We start from the raw sequence: 15,077 nt of genomic DNA, 5'->3' as shown, positions 1-15,077 counted from the left end.
GGGATGTTTTTCGAGCGAAATAGCAACTAGGTTCAAATGCTTCAAAGCGCAAACAGAGTTTAATTTCCAAATGTTAAGTTCCACTTACTCAACAATCTAAATGAGGACATTTTGATAACTTTCTATCCAAGAAACAAAATAATTTCATTTTCACCAGATGAATTTCTTCAAGTTTTTTTTTTTGTTGGGATAGAAAATCTCGAAAACTTTTTTTCTTGAATCAAATCAGCCAACACACGATTACCGAAATACAATCTCCATCCATGACTGGCGATATTGTCAGAGCAATAATCTTCTTGTGAGAGCAATATTTATCTAAATAACCCATATATTGTCATTCATTTTGTTGAACTCATTATCTACCAATCACTCCTTTTCTTCTCTCTTTAATTAATTGAATAGCTTGCCTGCTTCTTCTATCTCTTTAATTTATTTATCTATTATTTTCATAACTCATTGATTTGGTTTTGAGTTTTTTACCATATTTTTTCTTATATTGTAATTCTTTTACTCTAAAGCACTCTTTTTAATTTTTGAAGCTGTATTTAATAGTTATTTTTTTGCAAATACAATAAGATTTAACTCAAACAATTGACAATCTAAAATGAAAATAATCCAAAATATGTAGACACACTTTTCCTTCAATATTCATGAGATATAGAATGTAACACAATTTAAAATACATTTAATCTAGTCATTAGAAAATATGGACACATGTTGAAGTCAAAATTTATATAATAATTAGAAAAGTAGAAAAGATAGTGAAGTTTATAAGAATATCACAAGCAAAATTCAAAAAAAAAATGTTGCACATATTATAGGATTGAGTTCAAATGACATCATAATAACGATCACATAGCTTTCCCATGGTCTTTAATTAAAAAAAATAAGAATTAAAAAAACATAGTAGACGTTCAAGGTTCTAATTTTATAAAATGGCAAAAATAATTCTGGTATGGAGGATTAGATATGGCCTAATGACCCCCCTCTTCTATTGCTAATAAATATGAGCTTGTCCATTAAAACAACTATTGCACCGAAAAGATTTAAGATTCAACTAAAACTAATGAAGTCGTTCAACAGTTGGTAAAGTACTTATCCGGCCCACCTAGCTGTGCTGTCCTATTCCTATTACTTCTAGCCACTGTGCAGAGATGACCCAGCTTTGCGCCATAAAAGCAACCCAAGATAGGTGTAGCACCAAATTGTAGAGTTTTAGATTATACCCCGGGCCCAAAAAGAAACCATCTTATACGTCGGGGCCTAAAAGAATACAAAATAGTAGGAACCAGGGAAGTTCGTTTATATCTGGCCCGGTCGCAGGGGATTAGTCGGGCATGTAAGGATTGATCCGGACACTTGTGTTGAAAAAAAGAAAAAAAATAAAATAAAAAAGGAATTAGGGTTTTTTCCTCTTCAGATGGATCCGGGAAAGTTACTTTCCTCCGACGAAGAACTTGGAGTTTGTCAACCAGCGGCGGAGGATCGAGGAATCGACGGAGAAGAAGTAGCGGACAAGGACGCCGACCAAGGAAAGTCATCCTCTTCCAGCGAAATGTCATCCCTAAACCGGGATGGACTTCAGTTTGACGACCTCGACACCAATTACGAGTCCGGAGAGGATTACGAGTACGTGCGCGGCGCCGAGTCCGACGAGGCCGATTCTGACGGGTCCGAATCCGAGCCCGACGGGTCGGGGTCAGGGTCCGAGTCCGAGTCCGACTGGTCCGAACACCACGCTTTCCTGTTCGACCCTTTTTTTTGGATGAATGGTGTATAAAAAATGAGGAAGAATTGGAGAAATATTATGATGTGGTATACAATTTCGTACCTTTTTTTATGACATATCCATACTATCTGTTGAATCCAGAGCTTATAAATGCCTATATACATACACACAATTGCACAGGTGTTTAATTTGGAGAAGACGAGAGGCCGTTTTTTTAACTGTCTTGAAGACTTGAAGACTGATGGCTTTTTCTACAGATATGTTAAGAACAGGGTGAATACTGCTATTATTCACTATAACAAGAAAAATGTATGTACGCTTTTTGCCTTTTTTTGTCTGTTTATTCGTTTTGGTTATGTTAATCTTCTTCTTCTTCTTCCTCCGCTGTTTTTTTAACTATGATTTTTTGAAAAAAAAAATTATTAAATTGGCAGCAAACTGGCTTTAGAGCAGGCAAGATTTTGAATTGCGTTCTCACTACAGCTGGGGGCGCCAAGTTCTATTTGACCTTTGTGGCCAAGGATTTCAATACTGGTGATGTGGGGGAATTCCAAGCGTGTGTGCATGAATCTGCTGCTGGGGGTGATAGGAAAGTCTACCTTTGCAGGCTTAAAATTCCTAAGGTACCATCGTAGCTTTATATTGATCTCTTTCGGCTTCTGTAGTGTGGATGTGTTGTTTGTCCATTTTGTTACTTTCCTGCTTTGGTTGCCACTAATGGCTGTGCATTGCCTGCTGGATGGCAAACAGTAAGTAGTTGGCCTAGGTGTTAATTATGTTTCTTATAGTAAAAAGAGAACTTTTTGGATTTCACCAGATATATTGGCAAAAAATGAGTTGTACCGTAGTAGAGATTGTGACATAAATCTGCAACTTGCCCTGGATTTTGGAGTTGTCAATTTTGACAATGCTTCTGGCATTTGGTTGCAGCAAGTAAGTTTGAAGTCCTAAGCATGTACTGGGTGGAGTGTGGAGTCCTAAGCAGAATCTTTTAGTTGTTGAATTCAGATTTGGTTTCATTACTGAAGATGCATGGTTGGCCTATAAACACAGGATTTCTCTCATATGGACTGATGAAAATATTATGTATAGTTTTGGATTAAACAGTAGTGTCATAATCTGTTTAAAAAAAAAAAGAAATAATCTTTAGATTAAACGGCAGTGTCATAATTGGATATAACAACAAAAGCTTGAAAGATTCACTGACTTTTAGGGCTGCAAAGACCCCGTAGCAAAGGCTGGGTTCAATTTTTGGATAAGCTCATCCTCAGCTCACCAAATGGGGCTTGAATTTTAAAGGAGCTGAGCTGAGATTTTCTCATGATTGGAAACCGTGGTACACAAGTCTTTTTACCGTAATAGGGTTTGTAGTTACACCACTCCACTAATTTCACTCTTTCCACCTTTCACCTTAACTTAATCCGCTGTTTTCTCATTCTCTTTCGTCTCCATTCTCGATACTCTCATACCCACCAGTCCATCACTCACTAACCCTTCGTTGCCACCTACCAATACCACCTAGACTTCTACCTGCTAGTTGCAACCAATTCCTATTATTGACGCTATGCTCCTAATTTCTTCCTTCAACCAGCCTGGTGCCGCTGCCGCCGCCACCACCACCCATTGCAGACCGACACGTTTTTGGTAGTTTTTTTTCCCTCTGCATATTGCTAATTTCACTTTTTTTTGGCCCTTTTTTGGTTTCTGCTGTTGTCTATTAACTGCACTTGGGTTTCCCTCGTAAAAAGTGGGGGAAAAAGAAATAAGATGTGCAAAAGATACGAGACCTTGTTGTTTATCAAGTTTAATACCTGGCCTCTGTCAGGGAGTCGAGACTGCTAAATTAAATTGTCAGGGCAATAACTAATCGAATACTTGGTATAATGTGGGCACGCTGCCTAAGGATTGGAGTTAGGACCGTCTCAATTGGTCTTAAGGTTTTAAGTTGTAAACCAATTAGATTGACATGTTTTAATCGGCCTGATCATAACATGGTAAATGAATCATATTCTGATTCTGGTTCTCATTCTGATATGGTGTAAATTAACAGATGGTTGGCTCATGATAGCTGATTTACTGATTGTTTGGTTGAGCAGAACATGTTATGGTGTGGTTATTCAACTAGAAAGCCCTTGAAATAGTTGTTGCACATGATTCTTACAGATATCGGTGGCCGTATAGGCTCATTCCATGTCTGCTGCAAAAATGAGATGATCATTCTCCCCCTCCCCCACCCTGGATGAGATATTTCTAGTTTAGTATGATTTAACCATTATTATTTCAGTTAAAGGTAAAACTAGTGGTGGTTGTTTATCTTCATTTTTGTGGGGATTTTTCAATGTTTTCTAGTGCCTTATTTGTTCCAATTTTTTTGGTGTAGGAACCATGCGAGGGTGATGGCAAATGCATTTGAAGGAGGAGGAATTTCATGATTGACTTGGGAATTGAGTGGATGCCACTGTGTGTGGAGATTTGAATCTTTGCTGAAATCACTTGGGAATATTGTCTTAGATGCTGAAATTACTTTGTTGCTGGCTGCTGACTTGGTTTTTGTTGGTGTGGTCGTTGACTCAAAACACTTTGTTGATGATTTGGTCTTTTTGTTTTATGTCTGCGTTTGAGTTTATTGGGATGGTCGTCTACCATGTGGTTGCTGAGTTTTATTTGTATTAAATGAGATTGTTAATTGTGTAATTAAAGAAGGTATGGAAGCTTACTATCTGGGAACTCGAGACTCGCTACTAGGCGAAACCTCCTTAAGGCTGATAGCGGAAGTGGGTCCAACGGCAACCTCTTGTAATCCCTCATCAGCCTCTTAGTTGTCCGACATTGATGGGGCTAGGGATTGGTTGGACAGAGTCCTGGGAGTGGATGATGGTGTGTAGCTTATAAATTGAACCCTGTTTTAGGTTGAAAATTTTGTTTGACTAGAGTAGATGATTGGAATCTTTGGAAAAGTTACCTTGCGTGGTCTGGGTGGTAATTTTGAACTTTATAGTGACCTACAGATTCCACACTTGGATAGAAAGAATTGGTTGTAACCTCGTACGTCCTGAAAAGATAGGGTGGAGTGAAAAACTACGAGTAATTGTGACTCAGTTGGGTTTGCTACTGAACTATGGCACACTTAGATATGTTTTTAAGTTTGCTTGACGATTATGATGGCTGTAAGGTGAGAGTGTAACTTTTAGATATGCAGATCTTGTCTCTGTACCTCCAGCTGGAGTTAGTGTCCAAGGAAGAGACGCGGATCATTAGGTACAAAAACTTTATGCATAGGACGCTCTACGAACACGAACCATGAGTTTTACCAGAAGGTATAATCTCAGTAGAGTTTAGCTATGTCATATAGCATAAGTGGTAGTAAACTCCTTTAAAGCCCTCTCAAAATCAGTTTGCCCCTAATGTTGGGTGTCAAAACCACTTTGCCTTCTTTTGTCACTTAAAAGCAATGCTTGACCGTTACAAATTATTAAACTCTAAAGTGTCCCACTTTCTACCAGTGAGAGTTTTCGGACAAAAACCACCCTGTCCTAATTAATCCCTTGTTCATATATAAATGGGGGCTTCATCGTCTCCTTCTTATGGACTGGGAGGGGAACTCTGTGCAATGCACAGTGAAAGCATGCAAATTGTCCAATCCGGTCCATTTAACAGACAAATTGTTGTGATGATGGATGTTGAATTATTTGGGGCCATACAATTAGGAGGCATGTAATTAGTAAAAAAGAATTATTGAATTAAAGGGGTGAGTGAAAATTGCAATTCAGTGTCATCAAGAATACAACTCACCATAGCTGGACAAAATTAGGAAGCACATAATAGGTCCAATATACATAATATGAAGCATTGAAATAGAAATTGTTCACTGTCTTTACAAACAAAACCTCTTATTTAAAATGCAAGGGGCGCTCATAATGTCTCCAATTATATGTATCCAAAAATGAAGCTAATAAATAATCACCGCAGGTCCGTAGGACAGACAGAGAGATAACTCCGATCTTCTTTCACTCTTCGGGCTTTGACTCATTGCTAAGCAAAACAAGCCAAACAAATCATTAAACATTCTCTCAAATAATTGACTTAAGTTGAACTCAGGCCACACAATCAAATAACAGTAAGTATAATGATATCTGATTGGGCCTAGAACAACAAAGCCTAAAGAAGTGTTAGATTTTATAAATGCTTGACTAATAACCTACACATATAACAACAGCAACATATTTCAAGCAAAGTGAAGACAATTCTCTTAAGTCTTAACAAATATAGCAAGTCAGCAAAATGTTGAACTCAAAAGTCATAGATCAGGAAAACCCCATCAATCCATTTTAGTTGTGAGGCGTAAAGATAAGTTACATTAAATGGATTGCTGAGTTTTTCAAATACTCTAAAAGTATTCTAAAATGTACTTCAAAAAGTAATCTAATTTTTTTTAATATTTAAAAAATATTTCAAAATATATTCTAAAAATTCTTCTACTCTTAAATATCGCAAAATATTTTCTAAAAATATTCCAAAATTTACTATAAAAATCCTGCTACAGTAAATTTTTTTAAAAATACCCCAAAAAATAGCTAATCCAAACGGGTAGTTCTAGTATGGTAAAAGGTGCCAAAAAAGAATATTGAAATGGTCAAATAATAGTGAATTCCCCAAAGAATAGGAAACTTAAAACGACCAATGCCTATCTTAACGCCAAGTAATCCAAGGGTCTTTTCTTGAAACTCAATCTCTAGCTTTTTCTTAACATTTTGATCATTATAGGAATGACCATAATGGTCATAATTTCAGTATCAGTATTTCAACTTGCACTTCTTCACACTACTTTCTCCTTTTCTTTTACATCCCTCTTCATAATGCCAATGCCTTTCATCCTTTTTCAAATAAGTTTATACCTATAAATATTGAAATTCAAGAAATGAACCCAAAAGGTTAAAGATGAAATATACAAATTTATTACCAAGTAAAACTTACTCTAACAACAAGTGTAATCAATCAATAAAAATAATCAATGAAAAGAAACTAATAGCAGAAACCTCCCCTGACTTTTATAGTAATAGCATTGACCTCCCCTATCAATTTTGAAATAGCATTGACCTCCCCTATCAAAAGTTGGAGGCAATTTAATTGGCAAAAGTGGGTCAATTTACTAAAGTACCCCTGACATGATTTAATTTTACCAGATGAATGTGATAAGTACTTTCATCAAACCCAACAAAACGTTTGTTAATAAAAAATACACTAAATTAACTATTTCTGCAAAGTTTAACTAATTAACTAAATAACTAGTAATCTAATTAATTAATAACTAATTATCTAATTATTAATAGTTATTAACTAATCAAACTATTTCTGCATAGTTAAACTAATTAACTATTAACTAATTATCTAATTGTCCTTAGGGGCTTGGTGTGGTGGTTGAGGTTGCTGAAGATGGAGCCTCAGGTCCCTGGTTCAAACCTTGCTGCCAGCAAGTTGCTGAGAGTGGTGAATAGTCTGCGGGGTCCACTCCCTGCGGGACACACCTAAAAAAAAAGAAAAAAACTAATTAACTAATTAACTAATTATCTAATTTTCCAAAGGACCATGTGAGATGGCTAGGCTCATCAATAGGTATGTTCTCTATCAAATCTGCAATGAGGAGGATATTTCCTACTGGTGAAACTGTGAAGTGATATAAAATGGTGTGGGGAAAGGGACGTGTTCTGAAGCTTGCTTTTTTTACTTTATGGTTGGCTGTACAAGGAAAGCTTATGACAAAAGATAGACTGAGAAAATGGGGAACGCAGAATGTTGATCCAACTGTGTACTTTGTGGGGGAATTGAGTCAGTAGACCACTTGTTTTTTGAGTGTACTTTTGCTAAGTTAGTTTGGCAAAAAGTACACAAAATGTGTCTTTTATATAGAGGGGATATCTGCTGGCAGATGGAGGTGCAATGGTGAAGTGTTTTCTTGAAGGGTAAATCCTTTGCAACTCAACTTAGAAGTTAGAAGGCTGGATCTCTCTGCAACTGTTTGGCACTTATGGCAGGAGAGGAACAGCAGAATCTTTAAGCAAACCAGTAAAACCAATGTTCGACTTGTTGCACCAATTGTAAATTTTGTCCAATCAACGTGTGTATCTTGGGAGAGTGCTCTAAGAACAAAGGAAAGTCTGGAACTCATACTCGAATGGAGACTTGAATGCAGGTGTTTGATGAGCTAGATAGGTTTTATATGTATATGCGAGCCATAAACTTAAGTACTTAGTTACTGTAGAGATATAGACTTTGGAGTATATAGTGCTGACAGATACAGAGAACAAAGCTATGAAGTAATAGATGTAGAGCTTGTTGTACACTTCTGGTGGGTTCAATAAAAGCTCTTTTAGAAAAAAAAAAAATAAAAGTAGGGAAAATAAGAAAATCATTAGAAAATCCTAAAATTGATTAAGATCAGCTTTCCGGCTAAACAACTAGAGATTAAAAATCATAACATGCTTCTCTCGTGCATTTTAGAATTCCATTTAATTCCTTAATTGTTGGAGAGTGGCCATTGTTGTCACTCACCATAATTAGTATTTAGTACTGCATAATATCTTCACCCTTCAAAGAATGATCTTTTCTGACCAAGAACCTAATAAGTATGATTAATCATTGTCCTGAATTCAGAAAAAGAAAGCAACTTAGATTTAAAATAAAAAAATACCCCTCTTTTTTTGATGATCTATTAGCACTAGGAAAGGGAAAAAAGAAGTTAATAAGCAGAAAAATTTTGCCAAACATTTAGCACCCTATGTTGTTTCAGGCCGCATATTGCTGAGTAGGTTGAATTTGGTAGGAATCTCTATTTCCCTTGTTGCGAAAATTGGCCTTCATAGCCATACTTCCACCGGTCTTTCTCCTCCTACCAGTTTTAAGCATGGGAAAAGCTGGACTAATAATTTCGAGATATTGCTACCAACAAGAACACAAGTCTTTAAGGGCCTAGACAATTCATCAAATTCAAACATCTAAGAAAGTAGCTTATCCTAATTGCCTAATCTACCAAAATCATGTAACTGCTAAGTCGTATGGGATATGAAGTTTTCCCGGTATGCGTTGTACATTTTCACATGAGATGCACTCGATTTGTAGTTCAAATCTTGTCTAGCAAATCTCAACTCTCCACCTGCCCAGAGTTTTCAGGATACGAAACTCATTTTTTTTTTTAATAATAACAATGATCGTTAGGATCATTTTTTCTTTAGGGACATCATTTCTACCAGCAAATGTAGCATCATATTTGGAGTCTAGAATGTAGGAGTATAAAATACGGTCTAGTTTAGTGGTTTGGTTCATCCATCTCCATACTCCATATCAATTTGCTTTCCAGTCCACATGGATTCAGCAATGATGGCTCCAATTGCTAGTCCTCAGCAAACTCATCACAGCATTAAAACCGTGAATCTCTCCAACAACCTATCACCGAGCAAATTTGATCAGCTGCTGAATTTGGATGCCTGGCAGGAAACTGCCAATGAAAAGACCAGGTACATTTTGAAAAATGTAAACTGTGAAGCCAAAGCGGGGGAATTAACGGCAATTGCTGGTTCTAGTGGAGCTGGGAAAACCACGTTGTTGGAAATTCTTGCTAGAGTTATTGTCCCGTCTAGAGTCATCGGTCATGTTCTAGTGAATGGTCAGCCCCTAAATGTTGCACATTTCCGGAGAGCGTCCGGTTATGTGACACAAGATGAAGCTCATTCCCACTTCTCACTGTCGAAGAGACTCTGATGTATAGAGCGCGTCTCAGGCGGCATGGAGGGACTGAGGCAGCCAGAGAAAGAGTTCGACAGCTTCTGCAGGAGCTTGGACTAGACCATGTTGCTGCAGTGAGAATTGGCAGCGAGTCTAGAAGAGGAATTTCCGGGGGGGAGAAGCGTAGAGTATCAATTGGAGTTGATTTAGTTCATGATCCTGCGGTTCTTTTGATTGACGAACCAACATCAGGGTCTGACTCTGCTTCAGCTCTCCATGTTTTGACTATGCTTAAATCTACGGCTAAGAACCAAGGTAAAACAATCTTGCTGAGCATCCATCAACCTGGTTTTCGAATTCTAGAGTTATTTGATAGGGTCATTCTGTTATCTGGTGGCCTTGTTGTTCATAATGGACCCCTGGATTGCCTGGAGGAAAGGCCCAAATCCACTGGCCATTGCATTCCTCAGCATGTCAATGTGCTTGAATACGCAATTGATGTTTCACAAAGCCTGTGTATGGAAGAAAGTGATGCAGAAATTTGTGAAGCAGAACAGGATAGCACGGATCTTGTGATCAACAATTACATTTCGTCCGACATTCAAACAAAGCACATCTCTTACTGCAATTCTTCGTGCGAGGAAGTACTAATACTTATCCAGAGATTCTCCAAAACATCTTCAGAACCAAAGATCTTTACGGTGCAAGGATGATTGAAGCTTTACTCGCAGGAATCCAATTAGGGACGATATTCATGGACACATACAATAATTCAAAGAGACCAGACGTCCAAACTCAAATTGGATTCATGGGGTTCTGACCTTCTTGTTGTCATCCACCACAGAAGCTCTACCAATTTTCTTGCAAGAGAGGGTAATTCTAATGAGGGAGACCTCAAGGGGAGCCTATAGAGTATCTTCATATGTTATAGCAAACACCATAGCGTTTCTTGCCTTCCTATTGCTACTGGCTCTTCTCTTTACTATCCCGGTTTACTGGCAAGTTGGATTGAGAAGCGATATTGATGGATTTCTTTACTTCTCTCTGGTGGCTTGGATGGTTGTCTCGATGGCAAATTCTTTTGTAGCATGCTTTAGCGCTCTAGTACCTAATTTCATCTCAGGAATGTCTTCGACTGCAGGCATTATGGGGGCATTTTTCCTTTTCTCTGGGTACTTTATATCCCAAAAAGAAACACCCAAATATTGGCTATTCATGCACTACTTGAGCTTGATGAAGTATCCTCTTGAAAGTCTTTTGCTAAATGAGCTTGGAGGAGACAAGGGGCGAAGGAAGTGTGTAGACGGTGTTCAGGGAGGCTGCTCCATGTATGGTGATGCATTTTTACGAAGGCTAGGCATAGAAGAGTCACAAAAATGGAGTAACTTAATTGTGATGTTGGTTTTCATTGTGGGGTACAGAATTCTCTGTTTTCTGATTCTATGGTATAGATCTTACAGGAGCAGAATTAATTAGAATAAAATATCAATTGCTGATAAATTTTTAATTTGTATTTGTATAACTACTGTAAAAATCTTCTTTGCTGATTACTTGTTTCTTCATGTCCTGCACTCTTGTCAAGCTCAAAGTTTTAGTAGCGGTATTGTAACAAGTATTGCAAAATTGATCGTAATATTTGCTTTGCTGCAAGCTTTAGAACTAAAATCATTGAGTCGTATGAGAGCTATTAAGAAGCAAGAAAGAAAGTGGCAGAATAAGTTGAACAGCCAAATTGAGGTTTGTGCCTTTATAGCGCAGCTCTTTGAGAGGAGATCTCTCAAGTGGAGGAATGGACTAGAAATCTCTGTGAGCCATAATACTGCCATCATCTCTGATCCACCCTACATCATTAAAGATGATAGGACATTATAAGTTGGGATTGCTAATGAAGAACTTGCCTAACCAAATTGAAGAGCAAGCGGCCCAAAATTCATACCCTCTGGTAAACAAGGCCTGCCTCAATTCCCACAATATTTCTGGTTACATGATGAATTGTGGTATCAACGTTGACTTTCTCATCGAATTGAAAACATACTATGTCAAATATGAGATATGCAACTGTCACTGTTAGTGTTTGCAGCTGCAGCTTTTTGAAAGAAATTCATCAAAGGAAAGTCACTCCTCTATTTCTCCAGCTTTTGCAGGCTTATATGATCAAATTAATCAAGGAAAGAATGCTAGTGGTGATAAAACCTTGAAAAGGGCAGCCCAAATACCTGCTGGGGAGAAGACTTTGAGGCCAATGGAGAAACCGGGCTGCTCCAATCTTGTACAGTGAAGAAAGTTAATATTACTGCTGCGATTGGATGGATTGAAGCAAACAGGCGAATGCTGAGATCGAGTGAACGTTTTAAGAGACATCCTTCTTGTTGATGAGAATAACATTGTCCATGAGATTACACCAAATGCAAGTAACTTAATGATAGCCATGTTGGTAGGATAATCTTCCATTCTGCTGCTAATGAACCTAGCAAGAATTTACACAGCTGTATGGCTTTATAGACAATCAATCTCGAGCACGAATTTCCGTTCTATATTGCATGTTTCACCAAAAATATATTCAATGCTAATAACCTTCCTATGATTTTATTAAAAACGGATGGAAATCATCTTCAGTTATGGCAATTGATGCATGTAATGAAAGGTATAATACCTGCTTAATCTCCCTGTTATTTTTCATAAATATCCACTTAATCTCCTATAATTTTTCATTTATTCACTTAATCTCCCTATAATTTTTGGGAAAATGACCTATTTCATCCCTTGCATTTCACAAAAATATTCTTTTCGTCCCTCACTTTTAAAACGAAGCAATTTGGTCCTTGAAATTTAAAAATTAAACCTATTACATCCCTGAACCTAATTGTCAATTTGAATCAAACCATCCAATAACCCAGTAATAAATTTCGGAGATAGAATTGATAGATCATATTCACATGACATTTATTGAACCAAAAAAAATAAAAAGTATAACATAAAAGGTCATTCTTTGTCTTGGAATAATAGGATTTCTTTTTTGGGTAAATATTTTCATGTACCGTTAGTATATACGCTTATGAGTCTACATGTATATTATAAATACAAAATTTGGTGTTTAAATTTAAATTGAAATGATATGGCAGGTACATATACCCATCAGTGTATACAATGACAATGTAGGAAAGATTAATTCTTCTTTTTTATGTTATAATTTTTTATTTTTTATTTTTGATTTCATTAAATTTCACGTGAATATCAAGTTGAGTTAGTCAAGTGATCTACCAATTATACCTCCAAAATTTGTAATTAGGTTGATAGATGGTTTGATTCATATTGAAAATTGGGTTCAGGGATGTAATAATTTCAGTTTTTAAATGTCAAGGATGAAATTGCTTCGTTTTAAAAGTGAGGGACGAAAAGAATAATTTTGTGAAATGTGAGGGATGAAACCGGTCATTTTCCCATAATTTTTTTGCAAAGTGGTCATCATTTAGCACTTAAATAAGGATGATTTGTTGATGATATGGAGCCTACGCCTTCAACTCCTTCTTCCCGGGCAGATGATGTTCTTTGATTCTCAATCTCAGTAAATTAAATCAAGATGTGTAGTTTGGAATGGAAGGATTAATTGTAATCAAAATTCTATACTTTCATGGGAAAGGAGTTGAGATCTAAGTAGAATGTCCACCAATTCCTTTCGAGGAAATGGTTCCTCTGCAATTGCCAACATCTAGCGATGAGCAGTAAAGACTACCAAAAGGGAAAAAAAAAACCATATTGTATTTGAATTGAAGGGTTGGGAGGAAATTGCAGCATCCTCAGCTCCAGTTTTGAATTTAGACTCAGTTCAGAAGATCTCGAGATAGTCCCAGAATATTTTGGAGATCACCATTAATTAAATACTAAATGTATGAATGCGCATGCTTGTATGTGTGTTATTGCAGTTTTCTTCAGTTGCGCCCTGCACAAAATATTATTATTTCACGAAACTAGAAAAATTGAATTTTAGTATTGGAAGATACCAAACCTATATTAATTTGGGATCCATTCTCAAATTGAAATCCTTCAATCCACATGCTGACTTAAAGGAGTTTTTTTTTTTTTTTTGGAAAGCAGAAGAAATTGCTGAAATTTGTTTCTTAACCCATTAATTCCATTTCCCTCAGTATTTTTTCGTTCGAGATTTCCCTTCTTCTTCTCCTTCTTCTTTTTGTTAAAAAAATTACTCTTCATACTGTATATACTTTTGGAGGGTGAAACAGGAACACAATTACTGGGATCCTTGACCACTCTTGTGGAAGCCTGTAGGATGTAATCATCAACGTTTAATAAAATTGAAGTTTGAAATTTAAATTCTGAAGTCCTAAAAATAAAGGGAAAATCGTTCAAAACGTCCCTCACATTTTGTAAAATGACTTTTTTCGTCCCTCACTTTTAAAAGTGTAATTTTAAATCCCTTACAAATTCATATTGGTCAAATTTGGTCCCTACATAGGTTTCCGACTAATTTTTTGTCGGAATTCATCACGTGCCTTGCATGTGATTATTTTTTAGGGGTAAAATTGTTAAATCAAAATTTACATAATCCATCTATAATCCCTTACATTTCACAAAATAAAATTTTCATCCCTCACATTTCACAAAATGAATTTTTTCATCTCTCATTGACCATGTACACAAATAATTTTTTTTAAATTCATGTATATATCTATTTGATTTCACCTGAACAATATGAATAGTATGTAATATATTTCTATTTTATTTCATTTAAACAGACTAATTGTAGTTGTGCATATGCTATTCAATAGATATATACATTAGTTTAAATCTAATAATTTTTTTTAAACCCATATATTTATATTTGATTTCATCATGTAAATTTATTTAATATTTGTAACCTTTTCTATTTTGGTAATAATTCATTTATTAAGTTGTATAATAAGACCATCTAATTAATCAATGTTAATTCAAATTTTATAGCCATGCTAACAAATTGCAATTTAAATCTGAAATTTTTACTCGCTACCTTTATGACTAATAGTTGAATTTCTTACTTTATGATTATCTTAAAATTTAAAAATGTCAATCACTTACTTCATTTGGTCATACTTTTTTTTGTTTATTTTTTCTATCCAAATTTAATTCGGTATAAATGCTTAATAATGTTTAGAATTAAATATCTTCTTTGTTTTCAATTTTTGAGTAAAAGGAATGAACATTAGTAAAAAACTAACAAATTTTTTTAAACCCCTGTATATATCTATTTTAATTTCACTTCAACAGTATGTTCAGATGAAATGTTCAGGTGAAATTAAATAGAGAATACTATTTATATTGTTCAGGTGAAATCAAATAGATATATATTAATTTTAAAAAAAGTTATTTGTACATATGATCAATAAGGGATGAAAAAATTTATTTTTTAAAATATGAGGGACGAAGTAATTCATTTTGTGAAATGTAAGGGACTATGGATCGGATTATGTAAACTTTGATTTGACAATTTTGCCCTTAAAAAATGATTACAAGCAAGGCACATGGTGGATTTCGATTAAAAACTAGTCGGAAACCTAGATAGGGACCAAATTTAACCAATGTGAATTTGTAAGGGATGTAAAAATATACTTTTAAAAGTGAGGGACGCAAAAAG

The 15,077-nt window shown here is 35.8% G+C and overlaps 1 long non-coding RNA gene and 1 pseudogene across 1 annotated transcript; both read left to right on the top strand.

Annotated features, from left to right (window-relative positions):
• The first annotated feature begins 1,370 nt into the window (after nucleotides 1-1,370).
• On the top strand, nucleotides 1,371-4,659 carry LOC113749394. The gene is made up of 4 exons (XR_003464518.1): nucleotides 1,371-1,815; nucleotides 1,910-2,038; nucleotides 2,164-2,352; nucleotides 4,110-4,659. It is a non-coding gene; the product is annotated as an uncharacterized LOC113749394 (long non-coding RNA).
• A 4,429-nt stretch (nucleotides 4,660-9,088) lies between these two features.
• Nucleotides 9,089-10,924, top strand: LOC113750684 (annotated as a pseudogene).
• Nucleotides 10,925-15,077: the final 4,153 nt, after the last annotated feature.

This window comes from Coffea eugenioides, chromosome 10 (genome assembly GCF_003713205.1).
Source record: "Coffea eugenioides isolate CCC68of chromosome 10, Ceug_1.0, whole genome shotgun sequence".
NCBI lineage: Eukaryota > Viridiplantae > Streptophyta > Magnoliopsida > Gentianales > Rubiaceae > Coffea > Coffea eugenioides.
The sequence above is the reverse complement of the archived record's forward strand: the minus strand, read 5'-3'. Positions and strand labels throughout refer to the sequence as shown.